The sequence below is a fragment of the Protopterus annectens genome, chromosome 5.part0, assembly GCF_019279795.1.
Source record: "Protopterus annectens isolate FY-2018-M chromosome 5.part0, PAN1.0, whole genome shotgun sequence".
NCBI classification, from domain to species: domain Eukaryota; kingdom Metazoa; phylum Chordata; order Ceratodontiformes; family Protopteridae; genus Protopterus; species Protopterus annectens.
Window position 1 is genome coordinate 1,236,692,953 of NC_056735.1, and position 27,782 is coordinate 1,236,720,734.

The following is a 27,782-nucleotide window of genomic DNA, read 5'->3' on the forward strand; positions in this document are numbered from 1 at the left end:
GCTTTTAATAAACTCTGTAAAGCCTTCCTCAATAGAATTTTTTTAAGAAAGTCCTCCTCGTGATCTCAGTTTTCTCATAGAAAGTGATTAAATCCCTTTGAGCCAGCTTCTTCTCCTGCACACAGATTTCTTTCCTGGAATACCATCTTTTTGGTAGCTATCACTTCTGCTAGAAGGATTTTAGAGCTTTCAGAGTTGTTGTCATCAGCCCCATATCTTGCGGTGACACGGACAATGTATCACTTGGAACTAATCAGTCTTTCATTCCCAAAGTAGCTTCCGAGTCAAATATATCACAACCCATTCATCTAAACATCTTTTTTCCTCATCATTCCAACAAGAGAGTACAGTCTTCATACATCAGATGCACAGTTACTGTTCTGCCTTTAAAGAAACAAAATGCTTTAGAAAGGATTCATAAGTATTTATCTCCTTTGCGCTCAACAATGTTGAACAAAAGGTTTCTTAGGTTTCCCTTTCCGGGTGGCACTCATATGTATCTCCTTTATATTGTGCAAAACAAACTTTTGCCCAGTAAACCTTGAATTTATGCTGCCCGATCTCTAGTGACTTATACTGACTTCTTCAGAAGTTCTTTGATAGATATTTATGAAGCTGCCACCTGGTATTCGTAGCACATCTTCATTAAACATTCCAAGTATGACTGCATTTCTTGGCTAGATCTATCCTGTAGAGTCTCCTGTGATACCATGACCCTGGATAATCTAGTAGCTTAGGATTCAGACTCACAGGTCAGATGGAAATGACTGAATAAGCAGGATATTAATGTTAGGTACTTACCATAACAATAGATCCCTTTTATTCATGTCTGCCTGATATGACAACCCCCCCCCCCCCTTGTCTTTATAAAGCCTGAAAAATTTGCTGGTCCTAGTTAGGTTTGATTATCATTTAGGCACATTATTTTGTACCTAGGTCTTGAAGTGTCAAACTAGATCTGAGCTTACTATGGGAAGTGATGCATTATGGGAGAAAGTTCTTAAATGGGCTCAAGGCTGGAACATTAAAGCTTCAGATTTGGATCTGACAAGTGGCTTGAGGGCCCACGTCATATCACATGGAGACTAATGAAAAGCTCTATCATTATAGTAAGTACATAACTTTCGTGTAATACTCAAATTGAGAAATTGGAAGCTCTTGTTTATGGATATGGCTAGTAAGATGCAAGCAGTCAGTGATTTTTTTTAGTTCTTTAGTTTTATATACAAGTGTGGTTTATTTTTATCAACCAAATTTGTAATGGTAAATTGGTTGTACATCAGCTTTTATCGCATCTCTTCCTGTCTTAACTGTTAGATCTGATGTTGTCATTTTCTTTCGTGCATCAACTGATCGGTTCAGATCCGACTGTGATACTTTTTCCAGATTCTTAGATCCAACTCAGGAACTCATCCCTTTACCTGTAATATCCCTCTAACCAAACATAACCCTGATCTTGTTTGCTGCTATATTGCTCAGATGCAGATCTTTCTCATGATTGTGTTTGTCGAATTTTTATTGTAATTGTATTATCTTCTGAATTTCCATACCTGACTGTCCTTACCTTCTAATGTTTTTTTTCGGGTTCTGTCACCAGGTAATACCTCTTTATCTTACCTAATTTTTGGGTATTCCTTTACGTACCTTTGTTGGTACTTTTACTTTTCTTTCCTTCTCTATTTTCTACCCTTTGATTTGTACCATTCTTTTCTTCTAGTTATAAACCAAAAAATTCCACTTTAACCATCACTCTCTGACCACTGAGCCCACATCAGAAATAAAAAAAAAAAAAAAAAAAAACTGATTTGACTACTGCCGCTCCTACAATCTTTAAACCTTAGTCACCTCAGATCCGCTCACACTGATATTCACTGGAGACGAAATCTATTCCACTTGCTTTTCTCCAGGAGACTCCAAGGAAGCAGTCAAGGCTCTCATCTACCAACTCTTCCAGGCAATTGACTGAAACAGTGGTGGATAGGATGATGAAGTACTTCAGAGCCCAGGTCCAAATTGGGGTAATTCCGTCTCTATCTCCATTGGTACCCATGAGCCTGCCCACCACCAACTCTCAATTAGTATCTCCTTGTCCAATTAATCCCATAGTTTTGGAGGCCTCAGATCCAAGATCCTTGGGGTGTTCGCATTTGATCCAAAAAAGGTCATTCTTCAACCCCAACCACTTCCCTGAGCCATCCAGCTCTGATCCTTTCAGAGAAAGAGGACTCTTTTTCAAGAAGCATGGATGCTATCTGGGGGGTTGGGATCATGGGATCAACTCTGAAGTTATCACCTCTTGTTGCTTCTGCTCTGGACAGCTCTGATCTGGACTCCATCCTCAGGAAGGGGGCTTGGGTAGATTCAAAGGTCATTGGCACAGGGGACTTTGGTTCCAGTGCTGCTAGCTTCTGTTTCATCTAGGCCCTCTGCCTTCAAGACAGTGGAAAGGGCCTGCTGTTTGCCTTTAGAGAAGACATCCTTGCCCCCCTCCCCCTGATCCATTTGTTTACCACCATCAGGTCTTAGTTCTGACCCTCTCACTTCTATTCCACTGGGACAGCCGACCTGTTCAAGTCTCCAGTCAGTCCCTCATGACTCCCCTGCCACTTCTGATACCTTACCAGACCACCCCACTGATGAGGTCCCTCTGAAGAGAACATGCAAAAGGAGATACTTAGATGCCCCTGAAGAATCTCTCGGAGGACACTGGATCGATGAAGGGGAATAGTCCCTAAATCTCTACCTAAGGAAGTCTCCTTTGGAGAAATACTAGAACTTCCAAAACAGAAAGGTGATTTGTCTTCCAACACTTTACCAGGAGGAGTATCTGTTCCTGGAAGCTTTTGGGTCTGGCCCTGCTACATCATTGGTGACACCCCTGGCTGAGCTAATAAATTTTGTCTCGCACCATGCATGGAAGGAGCTGGATACTGTGGAGCCTGTCTTTAAGTGCCCAAGTAGAATTATAGCCCCCTCAGTGGACAGAACACACTGGAGCAAGGGGGCCCTAGTAGAAGACATGGGTGTTGCAGCTGTCACTAAGGAAGAGCTCACAGAGTAAGGCTTATCATTTCATCCCCCTAACAAGGACTCTAGGGCCTTGGACGGATTTGTTAAGTGTGCTTATTTTTCAGCGACCTTTTCTATGTGGGTTTTGGAGTATTTAACACACTTCACAGGGTTGCAAGAGATTAGGCTGAAGAGCTCTTCAAATTTCCTTCCAGGTCCATGTCTGTGGAGGACGAGAACAAGATCTCTTCACAACTGACCATCCTCCAGTCCATATTTAACATGTCCATAAGGCTGATATCCCCTTGCTGCAGAGGCTACCTCACAGGTGACGTGTTCGGGCATAGCCATCAGGAGATGTGCCTGGAAGTGCCTATGCAATTTTGCATAGCCCTTCCTCTTCATTTGTCAATGCTCCATTATGGATCTTTCTTGTTTGGCCTAAAGGTGAAGGAAGCACTCTCCAGAAGTGAGCAAGATTGGAAGATCTTGTTATGTACTTGCATTTTTCTATTCTGAGACTTTTTTCCCAGAGTCAGCAACAAGACAGGAAAATATGGTTTTGCAAGTCCTAGGGTTCTTTCCAAGACTCACAAGAAGAAGGTTCTCCCAGAGGTAGGGGGGACTCTAATGGAAGACACTGTCCCCTTGGCAGAGGTGGTCCATAGAACCAGGGTTTCTGAGATTCTTTCTCAGACAAAACCCTACCAGTGCTCCTGAAAGGCTGTCTGGCTGCTGTTCTCTGGAGGCGGTCGGGGGCAGTCGTCTCAGCACCACAAAGTCTAGGAAGATTCTTGGGTGCAGAAAATTATATCCAGAGGTTGTTTTATATAATTTTCCCAAATCCCCTGTTAAAAATTAAAAGAATCGTTGATAGACCGCCCATTCAGTCGGAGACACCAGCCTTGGAAAAGAAACATTGCTAGAAAAGGAGTCATTCATAAGGTCCCCCAAGACCAGCTATGATCTGGAACCTACTCAAGCTTCTTTTTAATGTCAAAGAAGACAGGAGACTTGAGACCCATTCTGAATCTCTGCAGTTTAAATCTATATGTGCAGTTTTCAAGGTTCTGAATGGTCACTCTTAAATCCATTTTGCCTCTGCTTGCAGAATGATGGATGGATGTGCTCGATAGATCTTCAGGATGCATAGTATCCCATCAAAAATAACAGGCACTCCAGAAAATTATGTGCTTTCAGCTAGAAGCCAGTCATTGCCAATTCAGAGCACTGTCTTCTGGCCTCATTACTGCCCCAATGTGTTCACCAAATGCATGGTACTGGCAGCAGCTCACCTGAGACTGCTGGAATTCAGAGCATTCCCTTAAATAGATGTCTGGCTTCTGACTGCCCCAACTAGGCATCTGCTTTTACAAGCATGGAACTACTTGCCAATTTTGTCTTCATTAAGGCATCACATTCAACTACATCAAGTTTCACCTCACACCCACATTGAATCTGGAGTTCATAGGTGCTTGTCTAGACACGGCCAATCAGATAGCGTGACTTCCTCCCTCAACAGTATAAACACTCATCCTTGGTCATGAAATTGATCTCGCATTCTTCTCCTCCAGCATGTCTAGTCTTACAAGCCTTAGGGTCCTTGGCAGCAGCAACCACTGTGATTCCTTTAACCAGATTTCATATGCGGATTCTGCAGTGGACTTGTCAATACAGTGGTCTTTTCTCCAGCAGCCCTTATTTGTTCTAGTCAAGATCACTCACGCTTACAAAAGCTTACAAAAAATATCTTCTGTGCTGGATTTGCTGGGACGAAGTTTCTCTAGGCCATCCATTCTCTCTGCCACTGCCAGCAGCCACAGTGACCACAGATGCCTCCCAAACAGTCCAAGGTACGTGGTCCCCAGATTAGGCCAAAGCACATATCAGTGTCTTGGAAATGAGAGCAGTCTTCCTAGCGATGCAGGCCTTTCAAGACACACTTCCCACAGGATGATTGCAATCCAAACTGCCAATATTTCTGTAGTCCAGTACATTAACAAACAGGGGAAACAGATCTTTTCTACTATGTCAAGAAGCAGTGAGTGTGTGGCAATGGGTGGTCTCTTCAGGCTGTTTTCTTATAGCAATGCACATGCCAGGGGAAAGCCAACGTGCTTGTAGACAAAGCAAGTCCATTCTGATGCATCATGAGTGGTCATTCAGTGTCAAAGTGTCAGAGAGAATTTTCCATTGATGGAGATAACCATGCAACGACCTGTTTGTTTCGCCACTCAACAAGTACAGCAGGTTCATTGCCCTGGTTCCCCCTCTGGGGGAGTGACTGGGAGATGCTGTAGCTCATGACTGGCCCTGTAGTCTCCTTTATGCTTATTCCCCATTACCTTTAATCACCAAATTTGTACAGCAAGCGTACCGGTTGAAGATTGAAGTTATCCTCAGTGCACCTTTTTGGCCTCTTCAAATTTGGTTTCCCTTCTTGTGGCCTCATCTTCTGTGTCTGCCATGGATGCTGGATCCGAGTCCAGGATCATGAGTGGTCATTCAATGTCAAAGTGAACATAATCCGAACATAAACGGCCTCAAGCTGACTGCATGGTTTGTCCATTTCAGCTGATTGCTGGACACCCCAGGCTTTCCTCCTCAGTTTGGCATATTTTGTTGTCCACTCAAACGGCTTCTACTAGAAAAGTTTACAAAAGTAAATGGAAGAGATTCAGTTTGGGCCCTTAAGAGAGATTTGGGCTTTTTTTCTGCCCTTATACCAGCTATCCTTGAATTGATAGCTTAAATTTTTCATGAGGGGGTTAGTTTCCCTGCTATTAAAGTGTAGTTAGCTGCCATTTCAAACTTTAAATCGGGTGAATATCATGCTGCTGCTAGGTTGTGCAAGGCCTCTCTGAAAGGCACCTTCTTGCGATTTAACTATCCTGCTTCAGTGTCTAATTCATGGCTCACCTTTGAACATTTAGCCAAGACAGATTTAAAGTTTTTTATGCTGGAAAACTATTTTTCTAGTTACTGTTAAGTCAGCTGGACGAGTATCCAAACTGCAGGCTTTTTCTTACAAATCTCATTACCTGTTTTTTTTTTTTTTTCAAAAGGATAGAGCTTTCTTACATACCAATCCACCTTTATTGCCTACGGTGCCTTCTGAGTCCATATCAAATTATTGACCTCCCAGTTTTCTTTCCAGATTTCTCTAATAAGGAAGAACACATACTCCATCTTTTGGATGTACACAGTCAATTTTCTATGTCCATCAGACAAAAGATTTCAGGAAAACTAACCAATTGTTTGCACTCTTTTCATGGAGGAAATTGGTCATGGCAGTTTCTAAAGTAATCTTAGCCAAATGGTTTCCTGCTTGTCTACAGCCAAAGAGAGTTGTATTTATCTAAGCATCCGAAACATTCTTCAAGGTCTATGGCTGTGATATTGGTGCACTGACACTTAATCCAATGCTCATACCTTTATTGCTCATTACAAGTTTGATTTGGTTTCTATAAACAGAGCTGTCTTTGGCTCTGCAGTACTTAGAAATAACCTTTCATGAGGTCCATCCAAGATTCATCTAGCTGGGGACTCTGTCCCTTCAGTTGTGGAAAATCTAATTCCAGTTTTTGTGATACATGCACCAGTTAATATATGGCAGGTTAATCCTTTTAGGTTCATAGGTAGGTACTAGGTTATCTGCCGAGGGCATTTATAAGCCTAGCCAGAGTGTGTCGGCTTTCGCCGCCCCATTGATTAACTGATCCTGTGTCAAGCAGAGCCAATGAAGTGATCCCAGGGGTGTATTTTCTGTTACCCATCCACTCGTCAAGGTTTCCCTTGAAGAGTGTTAGTGAGGGGCTCTGCCTAATGTAGTTTGGAATTTTGTTCCAAAGCATGGAGAGTCTCTGTGACAGGAATCTATCCCTCCAGCATGTTCTAGTTATTGTTGTGGCGAGGTTTAGCTCACTAGAGCGCATGGCTCGTAGTGACTTGGATTTCTTTAGGTGGAGCATGTCCATCAATTCTGAGTTGGACATGGCTTTGTAAGTCAGGCAGAGATCACCTCTGAGTAAGCGATATGCCACTGAGTACAACCCGGGTTTTTTCAGTCGGGCTGCATCGGACATAAGTTTGAGGCCAATAATCCTCTTGGTGAGGTACTTTTGTGGTCTCTCCAGCTGTTGGAAGTGTCTTGTGAGGTACATCCCAGATGGGACATTATACTCTAGGATGGGTCTGATGAGTTACGAGTAGAGGGGCACTATAACCTCTTTATTTCTAGATGTGAACCCTTTAGTAATTAGATGGGTCACATAGAAGAATTTCCTAACTACTTTGGCAATATGATTGTCAAAGGAGAGATTACTATCTACCTGGGTCCCCAGATCTTTTATTACCTCTTCTGTATTAAGGAGACTGCCACCTATGTGGTAATTCGTGGGTGCTTTGTTTTTCCCAAAAGGGATGACTATGCATTTTTTGGCATTTAGCTTGAGGCCATGACTTTGACACCAGGTGTCCGTCTCAGTAAGGCCCTTTTGGAGGATGTCCGTGTTAGCCGTAGAGTCAGTTATGGCTCCCAATTTGCAATCATTGGCGAACTTGGTTAGCCATAGTCCTCCTGTGTTTGCCTGTACTTCTGAGAAGTATATGACAAACAGTAGGGTCCCAGGACCTAGCCTTGCGGGGTACCACTTGTGACTGGTTTAGAGTCGGACCTGGAGCCTGCTATTTTTACCGTGCGAATTCTGTCTATAATCCAGTTGGCAACCCATCTTGTGACGTAGGGTTTATGTTCAGGCTCGTGAGTTTTTCTGTAATACCTGAGTGGGGAATGGTGTTGAAAGCCTTGGCGAGGTCAAGGTAGGCTGTGTGAACAACCTTTCCATCGTCTGTGGCCTTGTTGTGACTGTCTGTAAGAAGTCAACCAGGTTTAGTAGGCATGATCTGCCCTTAAAGATGAACTGGGTCAGGTCAAGTGTTTGGAGGTTCCCAATGTCTTTAATGAGTTCCATAAGGATGCACTCCATAGCCTTGCAGACCAGGCTAGTCAAGCTTATGGGACTATAGTTACCAGGGTCAGTTGTGGCCCCTCTTTTGTGGAGTGAATAACCGTTGTGCACCATTCTATGGGCATGTGGCCTGTGGAGAGGCTGAGGTTGAACAGCGTGTTTAGGTGGGGGGTTAGTTCGTTCTGTAGTTCGTGCAAGACGCAGCCTGGGACACCATCTGGCCCCATTGACACTGTGTTTTTGGCTTTTGAAAGTGCTATTTTCACCTGTGCGTCTGATTTCTGGGACACTACACTTTTCCGGTATTGTTGTGGGCCCTTTTGTGGGGTAAGAGTGGGGTGAAGTTTGCACTGAATCTGTCTGCCAGGATGTTGACAATATCAGTAGGTTTAGTATATTTGTGCTATTTTGCACTAGTTCAGTGCATATTTGCGAGTTGCCACTTTGATTCTTAACATAGCTAAAGAAGGCTTTGTGGTTATCTTTTGAATCCTAGGCTATTTTTCTTTCGAAGTTAGTCTTGGATGATTTTATGAGGGACCTTAGTTTCTTACTGATACAGATCGGGGATGTCTTTCTTTCTTGGGATTTGCTTTTTTTCTGAACTAGTTTCCTCCTCCTATTGTATAGCCTGTTTATGGCTGGGGGTCCACCAGACTGGTTTACTTCTCTTAGAGGAGTGAGTCTTGGTTTTGCTAGGGATCCATGCATCCTTGTAGGTGCTCAGAGTGCATTTGTAAAGGTTTCTGCATCTTGGGCAGTGTTATCCTTTAGTGTGTGGGCTGTGAAACTTCCCGCCTCTATCTTAAGTATGGTGAAGCTTGCTTTACAAAAGTTTTTTACTGTGGTTTCCTTAGTTGGGGGGGGTGGTGGGGTGTGGACAATCCAGAGTGATTAGTTTATGGGCAGATCTAACCAGTGATGACCTTTCGAGCCAGCTGCAGGTATAAAATTCCTGCCCTAGAAGACAAATTTCCTGCTAAACTATACTTCCGTCAGAAAGGTTTCAGAACTTCAGGTCATTATATGTGGAACCTTTCATCATTTTCTACCCAGATAGTGTCCCTCTTAGGAGCAATCCTTCCTTTATGTCCAAGGTGGTGACAAACATTATTTTAAACCAGACCATACCCTTGCCTACATTCTTTCCTAACCTGGAAAACAAGGGAGAAAGGATCCTCCATACTTTGGATGCACATAAGTAACTGCATTACTACTTGGATAGAACTATGAATGTCAGGAAATTGGACCAGCTTTTTTTTTGCCCTTTGTCGGTAGCTCTGAGGGGGAGACTGGTTTCAAAACAGTTAAGTTCCAAATGCATCTCCCACTGTATCTCATTTTGCTACAGCCATCATAGTAAGAAGCCTCCAGACCCTGCGAGGACTCTTTCCAGTAGGGCTACCACTACATCTGCTGCCTTTCTTAAAGTGATGGCCACTAAGGACATTTTCAAAGCTGCTACTTCATCCTCTCTACATACCTTCAGCAAACATTACTATCTTCTTACCTCTTCCAAGTCCAGAGTAAGGTTTGACTGACACTTGTGTTGCAGGGCATCCTTTCCTGTCCTTAATCCTTCATACACCGTCTTTTCAGTTTTGGGAGTCATCCCATCAGTTAGGACTACTGTTGTGTCTTTTGGCTTTTCCCGGTTAGGGGTCGCCACAGCGGAACTCCAGTCCGCTAGTGATTGGTAGTTGATTTTTACATGCCGAGTTACCAGCTCTGACGCACAACCTTCAACGAAGGTACGCCCATTCACGCATGTCTCCACGCAGAAGACGCTGTAGCTGAGAATCGAACCGGACAGCGTCTTACTGTGAGGAGACAACACTACCGCAGCACCACCACCGCGGGTCTATCCCATCAGTTAGGACTACAACACTGAAACATGAAGAACATGGTACAGTTGTGTATGCTTACCGTAAATGTAAATGTTTGAGTGTATTCACTGTGTTGCAGGATTCTTCCCCTCTTGCCTGTGGGATAGACATGGTTATTCTCCTTTTTAGTTCCAGGTTGCTCCCTCCCCCTTGACACATACTCCCTGGAATCTCTGAGCTTAGTCTCCTGGTCTTAGGGATCTGCTAGGGGGTTTCTACCTGTTAGGGGCAAGAAAGTACTGAGGTCACAATGCCAGCCAACTTCCTTTATATCCAGACGTCAGGACTATGGACAGGGTGCCACCAGCTACAGGAGCAGTTGAAAATTCTCTGGTAATCAGTCCAACCACAGCAGGAAATCCCACCAGTTAGGACTACAACATTGAATACACTCGATCGTTTACCTTTATGGCAAGTATAGTACTTTCCCTCAACATCATTCAATTATTTGCCCATACATTATTACACAAAACTGATAACCACCACCTCTGATTGATTTGATGCGTGCTCTTGTTATTGGTCATTACAAAGACTGTTTCAGAAAACTTACTAGCCTACTTTAAAGTCTTTTCCATTACTTTCCTCTTCACAGAAGTGAGAATGTTAGGACGGTAACTCTTCTCATTGCCAGCATCCTCTTTCTTTCACAGTGGTACTACTGTCATTATTTTTCTAGTCGTTTGGTATGTGTCTGTCATTCACTTATTGCCAAAGATCCAGCAAAGCCACTGCTTGGAGCTTTAACATTAGTGGAGGTAAAATACATAGCCTCTTTGTCATGGTTCCTCAAGATCTAAGTCATTCCATATCATTCTGGGTGGAAATTCTACATCTCTCCAACTATCAACATTAATTATGCATTTATCTTTCATAGCAACATCCCTCCCTTTTGAAAAACTAGTGCAACTATCTCAGTGGGAGTATTTGCATTTTGCCTTGCATCTTAAAACTCTTGCTATCATTCTTTAACGAAGTTTTTTGTTTTGTGATTCTGTGCAAAGTGTTTAAGGGTATATTTTTTTCACTTCCCCTTCTTCCTTTGCCACCTCCCTTTCAGGGTTTGTCATTCCTCACCTTGTACCCTGCACGCATTCTTTTCATGTGTTTGCACCTTTCCATACAATAGTACCTTTTTATCCTGTATTTCTTGTATGACATTTTCCCCTTGACCACATAGCTCTTTCTGTGATGTTTTCCCTCCTTTTTTCCAAGCCTTTCTTGCATGCTTTTTAAATTATACTTTTAATGATTTTTGACAGCTCTTTTGCCTTATTTACCTTCCAGTATCGGCTGGAGTGCCTTCTGTGTGGAGTCTGCATGTCCTCCCCGCGGTCGAGTGGCCTCAGAAAGACATGCATGAATGGGAGTGCCTTCGCTGAAGGTTAGGTGTCGGGCTGGCAACTCGGCACCATAAAAATCGACTACCAATCATTAGCGGATTGGAGTTCTGCTGTGGCAACCCCTAACCGGGAAAAGCCGAAAAGACAAACAACAACCTTCCAGTATCACCCAGATTCTCATCAACTCTCTCCTGTCATTCTGTAGTCCTCTTTTGGGGGTAGATTCACACTAGAGTATTTTTTATCTTTTAGTAGACCATGTTATAACGGTGTACAAAACAAATGAATGATCATTATTGTCCAGTGGAGCCTTTGCTTTCACTTCACATCTCTGTTCCATCCTTCAGAGGAATGTCTGTTATCATACACTACTTGGTTGATTCCCCAAACTTGTACTAAAACATTCCTGTTGAATTATCTAACTCTGTCTCCCTCCAAAGCATTTACAGTATGAGCACTCCATTTCATTTACAGCTACATGTCATGACTGAAAACACTGTTGCAGTGTTCCTGATATATGGATTGTCACTGCTGATGTTAGCTGGGGTAAAAAAAAAAGCTTAACCTTCCCTAAGTCATACTTCTGATCCATAATCTCTGCTTGTATGCATTGGGGTACAAAGATGGATCCCCAGATTATTTCGCCTACTGCCTGAATGCAGGTCATGCATCTATTGCACTTTTCATTGTCTGGTTGTTGGTACCTTTGCTCTGTTCATTTATGCAAATATGTGCCTCACTGAGGAACCTTCCTTTTGATGTTTTGTTAAAGTTGTAGATGTCCGCAGGGAGGGGTAATTGCGAGTGTAGTAGGCAGGTTCCATATGAGAACTTGCATATCAATGGTCTTGTGTAGGCTGGGAGCACAATCACAAATTTTGCGCCGTCAGTTGTTCATTCCAAAAATCTTAAGTCTCTGCTTTCTACTCTGAACACTTTCCTTGAGAATTCAGCGTCTTAAACACTTGACCCAGTCCAAGATGGCTGACTCCACTCCATCGGGCATTCCTCTGCCGCCAATGAAAAAACTTGAGGCTTTAAATGGATCTGAAATCCAAAGTTTCTAGCGCCAATGTACCCACTGAGGTTTCAGAATCTGTGGTATGTCAGGCTACTTCTCTTGTTTCCCCTTAAAAAGACGCCAGTGAAAAAACAGAAGACCAGGTATGTAACACCCCCTCAGCAGCTAGAGAGGAGTGGATGGACTTCACAATTTATTTTATTTATTTATTTATTGCAGTTGGTTTACCAGGATAGTCCATTGGGCCTTGAAGAACCCATTTTCAATGGAGTCCTGGGGAGAAAAGCTCCAAAACAGAAAATAGATATACATTAACATTTGATAGTAATTTCTAGATACATTGAAGTAGCAAAACATAATGACATCATAATTTAGACAGTAAAAGCATTGGTACAAGCAATTGAAGGAACAGAATGCAAAAACATAAATGCAGATTAATGAACACACATAGAAGGTGAATAAGGTAGATTATGGTATTTAAGGGCATTTAGTAGAGTTGGTTATGAGGGGTGGGAGCAAGAGCATTCCCATTGAGATGCTAGATGTAAGAAAAGTGACTTCTTGAAGGTAGAGTGGTTAGAGGTAATGGATGTTAGGTGGTAGAGAGTTCCAGAGGCGAGGCTGAAGGAAAGGAGGTTCTTGCCTGAGGGATGAGTGGGTTTGTGCACTTCTAGTAAATTTTGATTATTAGACCTTAGCACTCTATTTGGTAGGTGCATTTTAAGGGCAGAAGCAAGGGAGGGACACTTGGAGGGGTTTAGGATCAGCTTATGGGCTAGAGTTAGTTGAGTATAAGTAAGATAGTTGGGAAGTTCTAACCATTTTAGTTTATGGAGGGAGAGACAATGGTGAGTGGAAGACCTTTGAGCGTAGGCGAATTTAGCAATTTTATTATAGCATGGAGTGAACTGTTTTTAATGAGGACTGAAGATTAGTAAGTAGTGGGGCACCATATAGAAGGGAGGGGATAAGAAAGGAAGTAGCTAGAGTGGTTCTAGTGGTGGATGTAAGGTAGTCCTTTTGTCTATACAGCATGCCAATTTTTTGATGTGTTTTTTTGATGTTTTTTTGTAGGTGGGAGTTTAATTTTAGTTGGTTGTCGATCTGAACCCCGAGTAGTTTGGTGTCTGATACTATTTCGAGAGGTAAGTTATTTTGACTGGTAATTAAGAATGAGTTCATGTTGGGGGGAGTGAGTTTGGAGGGGGTAAATAACATTAATTTGGTTTTGGTGGTATTAAGAGCTAGATGATTGCTAAGCATCCATTGCTCTGTGGAAGAAAAGGCGTCTTGAGTAAGTTTTTGTAGAGTGGGGATAGAAGAGGCAGAGCAGATGATAGTAGAATCATCAGCATATTGGATGATGCTGGAGAAAGGGATAGCTTTGTGGAAGTCATTAATAAAGATATTGAAGAGTAGAGGACCCCAGTATAGAGCCTTGTGGAACTCCGGTAGGGGTAGTTAGGAAGGAGGAAGTTGCTTTTTTCCACTTTACAGCTTGATTTCTGTTGGAAAGATAGCTAGAGAACCAGTTCAAAGAGGGGGAGGATAGGTAGAGTTTGGAGAGTTTAGTTAAGAGCAGGGTGTGAGAGATAGTATCGAAAGCTTTAGAAAGATCAAGGAGTATGGTGGAAACGATTTGTCCTGAGTCACGGGCTTTATTGATGATTTCAAGGAAGGAGAGAAGGGCAGTCATGGTGCTGTGATTAGGTCTGAAACCGTGTTGTGTGGGGGTGATAAGATTGTTGTCTAGGAGATGAGGGAGGAGTTGGAGTTGTACACATTTTTCAAGGATTTTTGCAATGGGGGACAGGATGGCTATGGGATGGAAATTAGTAATGCTGTTACTTCACAAGGGTTGTTAAAGCTATTATGTCTTTGAAACCTCCGTCCTTTGGTTCTCCACAACCGTAGGCTACTCCTCTTAAACATTCTGTGGTTTCCTGTTCCTCTGATGAAGAACAGGACCTCTACTCAGACCATCCTCTGGACGATTCCGCTCATCTGCATTCTATAAGATAAATCTCTTCTGATGACAGGGACCCCCTCTCACTTGATTCCCCTGTAGTGGAGGCTTCTTTGGGGAAATTATGCAGAACATGAAGAAACACTTTGGCAATCTATGCAGATCTCTGATGATCAGAGGTATTACACCCTCTCAAGATGGGTACCCCCGCCCACTTCTTCAATCCCACCTGTTATTGAGGCTTTCCAGGATTCCTTACATTTCATCTCTTCAGCACCTGATTCTTGATCACCAACTCCTAAGAGACCAGACAGGTTTTACAAGGTCCCTGACAACGTTAAATATTTATAGACTTAAATGACAAAAGTGTTTGATTTCTGTTCTTAACTCCTTTAAGTTATCGTGAATCCTCCTGCAGTAGACTCTAAGCAACAGCTGCAGAGTTTATTTTTGCAGGCCACTTAAATTGCCAGACACAGCATTAAATGCAGTTACAGTGCTGTGGATGTTTATTCTAGGACAGCTGCCATGGGATCTGTTATCCACAGGTATGCATGGCTTTGCAGTCAGCCTATACCTAAGGGTTTTAAATCAAAACTTCTAGATTCAGCCTTGGAGAAAGAATTACTGCTTGGACCTCACGTGGCCAGTGTGCTTAAAACTCAAGGCCAAGGTAAGACCATAAAAGGCAGCATACAGATCCTACCCTCCTCCATTTCTAGATACTGTAAGAACTACCGTGCTACCTCCTTCATTAGAAAGGACCCGAAGACAATCAAGAAACAAAAGAAAAAACAGCTGGGAGGCCACCCTTTAAAGATCAAAAACCTGTGACTATTCCTGCAGCATCCCTTCCCCATCCCCAGCACCCATTACCTCTCTTTCTCAAAGGTTGTGATTGTCCCTGGCCAACTGGGAAGCTGTTACCGCACACAAGTGGGTCCTGTCCATCATCAGGAATGGCTACGTCATGTCTTGGGGAAACATTCCCCCTCTGAGAGGCATGCAACTACCGCCTCAAAACTAAGTATCCCTTCTGGCCTCTATTATTCAAGACTTCTTGAGTCAGGGTACCATCGAGCAAGTACAAAATGAATTCATGGGCAAAGGGTCTTATTCAAGGATATTTCTAGTCCCAAGAAAAGAAGGGCAGTGGAGACCCAATCCTACATCTGTGCACGAGCACCAACCTGAAAGTACCATCTTTCAAAATGCTCTCCCTACAGACTTTTCTATCTTTTTTCTTCCCACAGGCTTTCTTAATGACATTAGAATTCAAGGGCATCTACCTACACATTCCCATTCCTTACTCTTGCAGGAGATTCCTCAGTTCTTTCTTTGGCTCCTCGCATTTTCAGTTTATTACTCTGCCTTTGTCTTTCCACATCCCCAAGAGTGTTCACAGAGTACCTTGTGCCTGCCTGGATGACCTTCTGATTCGGGTTCTTTTCGTAGATATTCTTCAGCATCTTTAATTCACCCTCCATTTTTAGTATAAACTACAAAAAATCACACATGGGTTTTATGCAGGACCTGGTGCTTCTTGGATGCAGGCTGGATACACATCAAATGTATGCCTTCCTGCCCCAGGAGAAGGTTCTAAGCCTATTGGTTTACTTTCATGACCTGTCCTTTGCAACTTATTGCTGTGCAAGGGAGATGCTAAGAACCTTGAGATTCATAGTAGTCACCATCCCTATGCTCCCCCTATACAAACTCCACATGAGAAAATCCAGTGGTACCTGAAGTCTGCGTGGTTCTAGCAACACCCTTGGACACCCTGATTCCCCTCCTCCCTTGTCTCAAGGAGATTTTGAAGTGGAAGGACAGGTCATCCTTAACCCAGGATTACCCTTGACACCACCACCTGTTCAACAGGTTCACACGGATGCCTTGGGCGAGGTGTGGAGGCCATGAACAGGATCACACCAAGTGCAGGAAAAATGGCAACCCCAGTTCCTGAAAGAACATATCAACATGAAAGAAATGAGGGCTGTTCTGCAAACTGTCTAGATTTTCACCCACCTTTGCAGACCAGAGTACTCAAGTGTACACAGACACCATATTCATGTGGTACACAAACAGGGAGGCACCAGGTCTTAACAGCTTTGCAGGTTAGGACAGGAGACATGCAATTCAGCAACAGAAATGAACATCACACACTCAGCCACTTACATCCCCTTTCAGGACAGTATGCAAGTAGACTGCTAAAGTTATCCCCTAGAGGACCCTCATGAGTGGACCTTGAACAGAGAGGTCTTCCACAGCGCCACACTTGGATGTGGCACTCCTCAGATAGACCGCTTTACTTCACCAGGCAACCATCAGCTCCCCCCAGCTGAAAACTCGGGACAGATAATTTCTCTTTCTATTGGATGGGAAAGGTCCTCTATGCCTTACCTGCTGTGTGTCCTCTTCCAAAAATGATTAAAGTGCAAAAGGAGACACTCAAGTAGCTTTTACTGCCTCCGTTTTAGCCGAGGCAACATTGGTTTCCCCTGCTGTTTTAACTTGCAAAAGGAAATTACAGGAGGACTACTCTACAGCCGGACCTGATTACTCTGCAAAAAGCATTGATACTCCACCTGAATCTTCCATGCCTCAGCATAACCCTAAGGATGATGATTTTAATCCCTCAAAGTAGAGGTGGTACAAGTCCTACAACAAGCAGGAGACCTATTACCAGAAAATCTTACATGGCTAAGTGGAAAATGTTTTCCTTTTAGTGCAAACCTAGTTAGGATTCACTCTTAAGCACAGGACATTGCAATACTGCAATACCTCTGCGAGCTTCTTTGATCAGGTTTAGCCAACTTGTTCTGTAAAAGCTCATTTGCCTGCATCAGTGCCTGCCTCCCTCTCTCTCAGTTAGCCTTCCACTTATGGTTAGGCCAGAGATCAAGCTTTTCCTCAGGGGAATTCTGAATCTTAACCCCCTCCCCCCGGAAACCCATCTTTCCTCCTTGGGATCTTGATTTAGTTCTAGGAAAGCTTACTCTGATGCCCTCTGAGCCAGCTTCTTCCTCTTCTCAGAAATTCTGTAACTGCAAATCCATCCTCCTCCTGGACCTCACCTCAGGAGGGTGTATGAGGTTCAGGGTCTCATGGCCATTCCCCCTTTTCTTTTTCAGAGACAGGGTGACTATTGGAGCTAACCCATTCTTACCTAAAGTAGTAAATGAGCTGTTTCTCAGGCCATTCATCTTCCCACCTTCTTTCCCGATCCCCAAAATGGGGGTAAAGGACCTTACATTCTTTAGACATTCAGAGGCAACTCAGATTTTACCTGGACAAAACGAAATCCTTCCGAAAAACTGATTTAGTTATTTGTATTGTTTGTCCCCTAAGCTGAGACAGCCAGTCATCAAACTTTTGCAGCCTGGATTTCAAAGGCTGTTTCTTTCTGCAACTCGTGCCATGGTAAGTCCATACCTTCCTGCCCTAAAGCACATTCCACTAGGGCAGTCACTTCCTCAGGAGCTTTTTACAAAGGAACAGGCTCCAGGTCTGTATTGCAGGCAGCTACTTGGTCCTGTGTACACACCTTTGAGGCTTTCTTCAGGTTCAGGATAGCCTTTCCTAAGTCAGTCCTGTCTGGATTGCTGGGCAACTCTTAATAGCCAACCACTTTTCCTTCCTTCTCCAGGAGTACTGCAACAGTGATTTCAGACAGGGCATAGTACATTAAGAAATTGCCATAACAGCAGATTTCTTACTGATCACTGTAACAGTATTCCATCCCACCCTCCACCCCCTTTTCTCTTACTTCCATCTTCAGTTGTCTCTTCCCCCTTTCCTCTAGCTTTTGCTGTCTTACATGGATATAGGGGAGTTTTCTAACCAATTCAAACTAAACACCTCCTAGCCGTCGAGTCTCCTCTTTCAGTAGACTTCAGGCCGCTGGCTTGGATCCACATTTGTGCATCCATCTTTATACCCCAGCGCATAAGAGCTGTGTCAGACAAATGAACTAGGCTAGATTAAGGTATTGACCGCATGTTTAGTGTAGGAAGGTGAGCCCAGCAGAGAGTCAATGGAGGAGAATGTATTTTAAGAGCACCCAGTGCCAAGGGAGATGAACAGCTGGAATGACATTCACCCAAGTTCAGGCCCCATAACTATCCCAAAATTACTCAGTAATTCATCATCTCTCCAACAGAGTATACTAAGTCTACCTCAGAAAGGATCTGATCTACTACTCATGAACATAAATCTTAGAAGCCTACTTAATAAGGTTCAAGAACTTCATGCCATCCTCTCACTCTACTCACCCATTATAGCTATTTTAACTGCAACCTGGTTAAAACCACACATAGGTGATACCAAGATAATCCCACCAGGTTATAATTTTCTCATGCTACACACAAAAGGAAAAGGGGTGGAGGGGTAGCCATAGTGTTTAAAAACAACCTTACATTACAACCTCTAAACCTATACATTCCAACTTTTAATAATGCTGAACTTTTAATCACTAAACTAAAACACTGAATCATAGCAGGAACCTACATCTCTCCTGGCAATAACATACCTACCATAGAACACATTCTACACTGCACCTCAAAAACTATTTCTCAAGAAACAATTATAATGGGAAATGTCAACACAGACTGGGACAGCTGTAACTCACAGAACCCCATTAACCATATTATCCTTCATGGCTTTACACAAATCATCCAAAGCCCAACCAGAATAGACAAAAACTCAGACAGTCTATCCTTGAGACTGGACCCTTACCAACAAACCCTTGTACTCACTACACTCTGGTTGTCTTCCTGACAGCCTCAGTGATTGCATACCAACCTTTTTGCTTAGGCAGTGGCCCAACCCTCTTAAACATACCATTTACCGTCACATCTGTAGCAAGAAAAAATTTAACCCTCAAACTCTATCCACCCTGTATTAATATAACTGGACCCCACTAAAACTTCTGCCCTTAGACTCTGCCATCAAATACTTCAACAGTTAATTCCTCAGTATTTGTAATAAACTTGCAACCCCAAAAACTGTGCGAGTAAGGTCAAACTATACACCATGGCTAATGAAGGAAACAGGAAATCTCCTTAAACTAGGAGACAAAGCCTGGGAACTATGATATGCAAACAAATCATCTAGAATATTAACAACTTAGAAACAAAGCCAAAAATCAAATCAGAGAAGATAAAAAAAATTACTACTACAATGTACAAATGAAATGGAGAAATCCACAAAAATTTTGGTCAGCAATTAAAACAGTTCCACACACTGGACAAGCATCTATCCCCACCCCCACCCCCAAATACCAAACAACTTTGGTACCACTGCAGAACCATTTAACAAATACTTTACTGAAAGCATCTTATTTTTGACCAAAAATAACTGCTCTCCACCACCAACTATCCTATTTCCAGTAAACTAGAATAACACCTTCTCCTTCCACCCCATCCCTGCAAATACATAAACTATTAAAGAATAGACCCTTATTCCTACTATCATTATCACTTGCATTTCTGCCTATCCTCCTTTGACTTCTAATATATTTCCCACTGCTTCTCCCATAACCTTACCTTCTCTTCTCACTCTTTGCCAAACTTACTGTTTTCAGCCTTCTACCTGTATCTACTCTCTAACATAGTCCCTATCCCCCTCCCTTGCCATCTCTATCCTGACCTTAACCTGCCTATTACAGCTCTACCTACTATCACCTTACCTCCTAACATTATTCTACCAGTTCTAACTTACATGCTGTTTTTACACTTGACTGATTGTTCCCTCAATTTCAGACTCCTCTGGCTGAACCCGCTCCGTTCGCCCTGCGGGCTCACTCCGCTCCCCTCCCTACCCCCAATTCCCACCCACCCCAGGGGTCCTAAACTTATAGCCCCTTAGACCCACCCCCTACCCTTTTCTTCCAATCCTCTTCCCTCCCTTCCCTGAACACACCGCTACTCTAAATTTCCAACCCTCCCTCCTCCCTCAACCACCCTTACCCCTTCTCAGTCTCACACTCATAGTGAATTCTCTCATGTAATTGGAATTGCTTAAAATCACTCCCCCTAGAAGAAGCAGTATTATTCTTTAATTCCACATTCCTATCTATACTTGATTCTCATGCACCAGAACGCTCTATTAGAGTAAAGACCAAATCGGCCCCATGGCTGACCACCAACACAAAAAAACTCATGCTTGCTAGAAACAAAGCATGGAAATCTTGGAGATGTAATAAACTAAACCCTGACTTAGTTAAATTCCGCCAGCTTCGTAATTTAGCAAAAAAATCAATAATCTCTGACAAGAAAAACTTCTACTGTAACCTCCAGGAAACACATATTAACAACCCTAAACAGTTCTGGTCATCAGTAAATAGACTTCTTTCCCCAGGAACTGCGAAAACTCCTTCCCCTCTAAATGCTGACCCAGAAACCCTCTCCAGACTGCCAATGCTTTCAACTCTTTTTTCTCTGAAACTATTCAAACCCTAGCCAAACAAATGAACACTAACAACTCTCATATACCACCTAACAGAACTACCTCTTCCCTCAATTTCGCTCTAAAACCTATATCTACCTCTTTCATCTTCAAACTCATTCACAAACTTAAACCCTGCACCCCTTCTGCTGACAAACTCCCTTCTCTTTTCCTTCAGAAAGCCGCTAAAGAAATTGCTTATCCTATTTCCTTACTCATCAACAGAACTATCCAAGAAGGAACCATCCCTGATATATGGAAAGTCTCCTATATTATACCACTTCATAAAGGTGGAAACTCCCTTGACCTTTCCAACTTTAGACCAATTGCCCTTCTTTCACCCCTTGCAAAAATAATGGAAAAATGTATTCACCAGCAACTGGTACACCACCTCTCCCTCCACAACATAATAGCAAACTGCCAGCATGGTTTTAGACCCCATCATAGTACCACCACTGCCCTTCTCTCCTTTATAGATACTATCAACAAAAATCGAAACAACCATTCTCTCTCCTCCGCTCTTTTCATTGATCTCTCAAAAGCTTTCGACATGGTTAACCACTCTCTCAATCAATATTCTCGAATCTCTTCCTTGTGATAAACTAGCCACAAATTGGTTTAAATCTTACCTTAACAACAGACAACAAGCAGTAATTTGGGAAAATCACATCTCTTCTCTCTTGCCCATTTCCATCGGAGTTCCCCAGGGCTCCATTCTAGGTCCACTTCTGTTCACCCTCTTTATAAACGATCTTCAGACTGCTATACCACAAGCTACCTGCATACAATATGCAGATGATTCTACCCTTATCTGCTCCGCACCTTCTTCTACTGAACTGACCTCCTTAACACAAAATACCTTTAACAAAGTAGAAACTTGGTTTTCTAAACAGTTTCTCCTACTAAATGCAAAAAAAAACTAAACTCCTCCTCTTCTCCCCGCCTCTCGGTCCCCCTTTAAACTTTACCATTTCTTCTAATAATGGCACTATCATCTCGCCTGATCCAACTACTAAACTTCTTGGAATAACCATTGACAATCATCTTTCCTTCGATCAGCACATAAACAACACCATCAAGGTTGTTAACAAAAAATTGGATCCCTATATCGTATTAAACCTTTTCTAACCCCAGCAACAAGAACCAAATGTGCTCAAACCCATCTCCTATCTACTCTCCTATATGCTTCTCCCATTTATACCAACCTCAAGAAAAACAATCTTAACAAACTTGAAACTTGCTATAATAACATAGCACGTTTAGCCACTAGTAACCCCTTTAGGACTCACCACTGTATAAATCTAAAGCAACTTGGCTGGCTCAATTTCAAAACTACCTAAAAATTCCTCAACTCACTATAGCTCACAACATATTACACCTACCTGACAACACCCCTATACTCTCTCAACTCCTAATCCCAGATAATAATCTGAACTCGCTCCTCTAGTAAACTTATGACTAAATCAATAAAGGCAAACAACACAGCAGGTTGTTCTCTTTTCACTAACACTATAGGTAAATGCTGGAATCTCTTACCTTGTGACATAACTTTGACTACATCCCTGCCTCAATTCAAACAGAAAATTAAACTGTACTACCTAAATCATTGGCTTTGTTTCTGCAGTACACCAGGCTAACCTTTTTCTTTCTCATACTACATCTCTCCTTCACTCTTCCTATTAGTATCTGTCTTATTTCTTCTCCTTTTACTGTACTAATCGACCTAGGTACATTCTATGTAAAATTGCTAATATGGTATTAACTGCTCATCGAAATGTGCTTCTCCTGAATCTATCTTGCATTCTGTGTGATGTTATGATTTTCTAATTTGTTACTTATAAACATTTGTAATATTTTGTAATGTACTTAGTATTTAGTGGAGCTTTTCTCCTCGGGCCTCTGCTGAAAATGGACATGTATCCAGCCAGACTAGCCCGGTCAACAAATGTAAAATAAATGTAAAATAAATAAAATAAAATAAATACTTCCTTCACTCATACCACCTTACTGTACTCTATTTACACTAAAACCTACCTCTTTCTTTGTACTCTGGTCTCTGTTATACCCCTATTCCTCTGTTATCTTTCTTAAATTCTTCCATACTTCTCCCTTACTATAACAACACCTTTCTACTCCACCCTCTCTTACCTCTCTTCACCTTTCATAGATACACATACTTCCACTATGACTCCACTCATGTCATCCCACATTTTACTTTCCACACTATTAGTTACCACCCTATGCTCGATATACCTTCTATCCTCTATGAGAAACCACTGCATGTCCAACCTTTCAATCCATATAAACAAACTACAATATATCTAAATCCTCTAAATTCCTATCCATATATTTCTTCTACACCTAGTTATCAACCACCTAGATTCCACCGACTGTCACACCTAAAATACAATTTGTCTTTAGACTACAAAACAAAACTTCTAACCTTTCTAAAATGTCAACACACTATGAAACCTAGCAATCTTAACCTTCAATCTGGAGATATCCACCCTAACCCTGGTCCAACTTTCCACTCTCCCTAATGACCATACCCAAACTCAATAACACCTTCCTAATAGGACATCTTAATACCCAAAGCATAAACAACAAAATACCTTACATGCATTCCCTCCTACAGATACATTCATTTGACATTCTTTGCATCTCTGAGACATGGCTAAAGCCCTCCACTAAAGACACTGAGATTACTCCCCAAGGTTATAATATCATAAGACTTGACCGTCCCAACCGTAAAGGTGGTGGAGTTGCAATTCTTCATAAAAATCATCTAAATATTACTACCCTTCCTGCCTCTCCAACACAAGATAGCAAAATAGAAGCTATCATTTCAAAACTACAATTAAACTCCAAAACATCCATCTATATTATATGCATGTACCTACCACCTGGTAATAACATACCAATCCTTGAAAATTACCTTAGCTGGATATCTATCACATATCCCCAAGAAACCATCATACTAGGTGACCTGAATATAGACTGGAATAGCATTACTGCTGATAATCCTTCTTCTCATATCAACCTCCATGGTTTTATCCAAACTATTACCTCAACTACAAGGCTCAACAAACACAGTAATAGAGAAAGCATTCTAGACTGGATTCTTATAAATAAAGTCAAAGATAACTACAAAGTAGGAATTTTACCTGATGATGTAAGTGATCACTCCTTAACATTCATAACAAGGGATAAGGCTGATTGCACAAACCCCTGCATCATAAGACATGTACGCACCATCAAACACTTCAATCCAGAATTGTTCCAGTCTGAACTTAATGCATGTAATTGGAACCCATTAAAAACACTCCCTCTTGAAAATGCAGTAATGTACTTTAACTCTACTTTTTTATCTATCCTTGACTTGCATGCTCCTGAACGTAGCATTAGAACTAAATCCAATGCTGCCCCCTGGCTCTCCCATGAAACCAAAAAACTTATTCTCACTAGAAATAAAGTCTGGGCCACATGGAGATCACATAGAAAAAACCCTGATCTTCTTCACTTCCGCCAGCTTAGAAATCTAACCAAAAAAGCTATAATAGCTGATAAAAAGAAATTCTACTTCAATCTGCAAGAAACCCATCTTAATAATTCAAAACTTTTCTGGTCTTCAGTTAATAGACTTCTTTCCCCAGGACATTCGAAAACACCTTCCCCACTTAATTCTGATCCTGATACCCCCCAAAAAACTGCAGATGCTTTCAATTGTTTCTTCACTGAAACTATACAAGCTCTTGCTAATCAATTAAACTCTAATAACTCACACCCAACATGTAACCTCATTAACTCCTCCTCTAAATTCTCTCTACATCCCATCTCTACATCTTACATATATAGACTCCTTCTTAAGCTAAAACCTTGTACCCCCTCTGCGGACAAGTTACCTTCACTCTTTCTACAAAAAGCTGCCAAGGCTATCGCATATCCTATTTCTATTCTCATCAATAGGACAATCAAAGAAGGTATCGTCCCTGATATATGGAAAGTCTCCCACATTATCCCACTCCATAAAGGTGGTAACTCCATTGACTACTCTAACTTTAGACCTATTGCTCTCCTCTCTCCCTTGGCCAAAATAATGGAGAAATGTATACACCATCAGCTTGTACAACACCTCTCTCTCCACAACATCATAGCAAACAGTCAACATAGATTCAGACCTAATCACAGTACTACTACTGCCCTTCTCTCATTTGTTGACACTATTAACCTGAACCGTAACAACAACCTACTCTCTTCTGCCATCTTCATAGACCTCTCCAAAGCATTCGATATGGTTAACCACTCTTTATTAACCAAAACTCTAGAATCACTATCTTTTGACATCCCTGCCATTAGATTGTTTTCTTCTTATCTCACTAACAGGAAACAGGCTGTTCTCTGGAATAACCACATCTCTTCTCTTCTGCCAGTTTCTATTGGAGTTCCACAAGGCTCCATTCTTGGCCCACTTCTTTTTTCCCTCTTCATAAATGATCTCCAAAACATAATCCCCCAAGCTACTTGCATTCAATATGCAGATGATTCTACCCTCATCTGCTCTGCATCCTCTACCTCAGAACTTAGATCTCTTACTCAAAATGTCTTTAACACCGTCGAGACATGGTTTTCTAGTCGATTTCTCCTACTAAATGCTAAGAAAACTAAACTCCTCCTCTTTACTCCTACCTCCAGAACCACCCCTTTAAACTTCACTATCTCTTCTAACAATGCAACTATCATCTCCCGACTCTACTACTAAACTGTTAGGTATTACTATTGATAATAATCTCTCTTTCAACCAACACATTAACAACACCATTAAACTTGTCAATAGGAAAATAGGATCTCTATATCGGATTAGACCATTCCTAACTCCCTCCTCTAGGACTAGGATCGCTCACTCCCATCTTCTTTCCTCTCTTCTCTATGCTTGTCCCATTTTCACCAACCTCAATAAAAACAACCTTACCAAACTTTCTACCAGCTATAATAACATTGCTCGCTTCGCTACAGGAAACCCCTACAGAACACACCACTGTCTCAACCTGAAACTACTAGGCTGGCCAGAATTCCAAAACTACCTTGCAACCCAACAACTCACTATTGCCCATAAAATTCTGTTCCATCCAACAAACACCCCTATACTCTCTCAACTCATTATCCCCTACAATAATCTTAGCTCTCTCCGCTCCTCCAGTAAACTATTGGCTAATTCCACAAAATCTAATAACACCGCTGGCAACTCCCTTTTCACAAATTCAGTAGGTAGAAAATGGAACCAACTTCCTAGTAACATAACAACCATTGCATCATTACCTCTTTTCAAACTAAACATCAAACTTCACTTCCAAAACCACTGGCTGTGCACATGTAGTAAACCTGATTAATCCTTCACTACTCTGACTCTACTTCATTACTATCTCCTTCGTTAAACTTTTCTACTATCCAACTGCTTTCCTCCTCTTCTGCCACTTGTTTTCCTATTATTCCTTGCTTATAGACTGGCTTCTAGCTCTCTTTACTTGCTAACTATCTTACTTGCTGTCCTTCCTTCAACCTACCTCTTCTTATTACTCATATTCTTAACTCTCTTTCTCATACTTACTATCTTATTATTATCTCTCAAAGTATTTTATAACTTAATATGATGTCATTGAGTTTAACTGTGTGAAGTAGTATTTATTTATTTTCTTAGTTTATCTTTATCAGTCTTAGTATAGTAGAATTTATATAAGTATTTTTTTTTTTGTTACTGTCACTATGTGAGTCAGTATTAAGCTCACTAGTAATAATGAGTAACTGTAGAGTTGTTAGTTTCTGTCTTTTAAAACTTTTTTTAAACTCTAGTATGCTTGCCTTAAGTGTACTCTCTGTGGAGCTTTTCTCCCCGGGCCTCTACTGAAAATGGAAATGTCTCCAGTTAGACTAGCCCGGTCAACAAATGTAAAATAAAATAAATAAATAAATAAAATCAACAACGGTAGAAGCCAATAACTTAGCAGCAGTATAGCTGCTTATGCCATTTCAAACACTGTCTGTTCTCATCAATGACTCTATCACTGAACAACATGTCCCACAGATCTGGAAAATCTCCCACATAATCCCCCTACACAAAGCAGGTAACTCATTCAACTGTGAAGTTATAGACCATACTATCCTCACTTTCCAAAATTATCGAAAGATGTATACCCTCTAAACTGCTGCACTACCTAACAACCAGTTCCCTGTTAACCACTTTTCAGCATGGATTTATACCTAACCATAGTACCACAGCTGCCCTGTTGAGCATCACCAATACCATCATTCTGCATAGGAGAGAAGGAAAGGTAGTCTGATGTCTTTCTTGATATGTCCAGAGCCTTTGATGCAGTTTGTCACCATGAACTTCTAACTGAACTTTTTAACCTAAACCTTAGTTCCTCTGCTCTCACTTGGTTTCAAAGCTATCTAACAATGCCAAGCAAGCAATAAAATGGTCCCAAGACCTCTCACTCTTGCTTCCTTTTAAACTAGGTGTCCCTCAGGGATCCAGTCTCAGTCCCCTTCTTTCCAATATCTTTACAAATAAGCTCAACACAGCCACATCTCTGACTTCCCTGAACCACTGTGCAGGCGATTCTGTAGTCATTTGTGCTGCCCAGACCTTAGAACAACTACAAGACATAACACAAAAGTCCCTCTCCGCAATGGAAACATGGCTCTAAGCCTTGCAACTTATATTTAAGTCCAGTAAAACAAAGCTGAGGCTCTTCCAACCGACTAGAACCACAACCCCCCACAATCCTTATTCATTACAGTTTCAGGTAATAGAAATATCACACCTGTAACCCAGACCAAACTCTTAGGTGGTGGTATAGATAACCTGAGATTTGACCTACACATAGCACAAACAATAAAGAAAGTACACAAGAAATTAGGAAGTCTATCAAGAAATAATTCCTAACCAGTAGCACTAGAATAGCCATTGCAAGAACCCTTCTTCTCTCTACACTCCTGTATGCTTCATCTATACTCACCAACCTCAAGAAAACAGACCTGTCAGCAGGCTTTACAACAAAAGCAAAAAACTGTTGTCCAAGGGTAACAAATTCCAAACTGGAAAAACCCCCTCATTAGCCTCAACAAGCAAATTAAAATTAGATCATT

The 27,782-nt window shown here is 41.8% G+C and overlaps 1 protein-coding gene across 1 annotated transcript in view; it reads left to right on the forward strand.

Moving 5' to 3' along the window:
* The window catches only part of LOC122802344 (nucleoporin p58/p45-like), a 991,373-nt gene that overhangs the window by 934,525 nt on the left and 29,066 nt on the right, over window positions 1–27,782 (forward strand). The window lies entirely within an intron of this gene.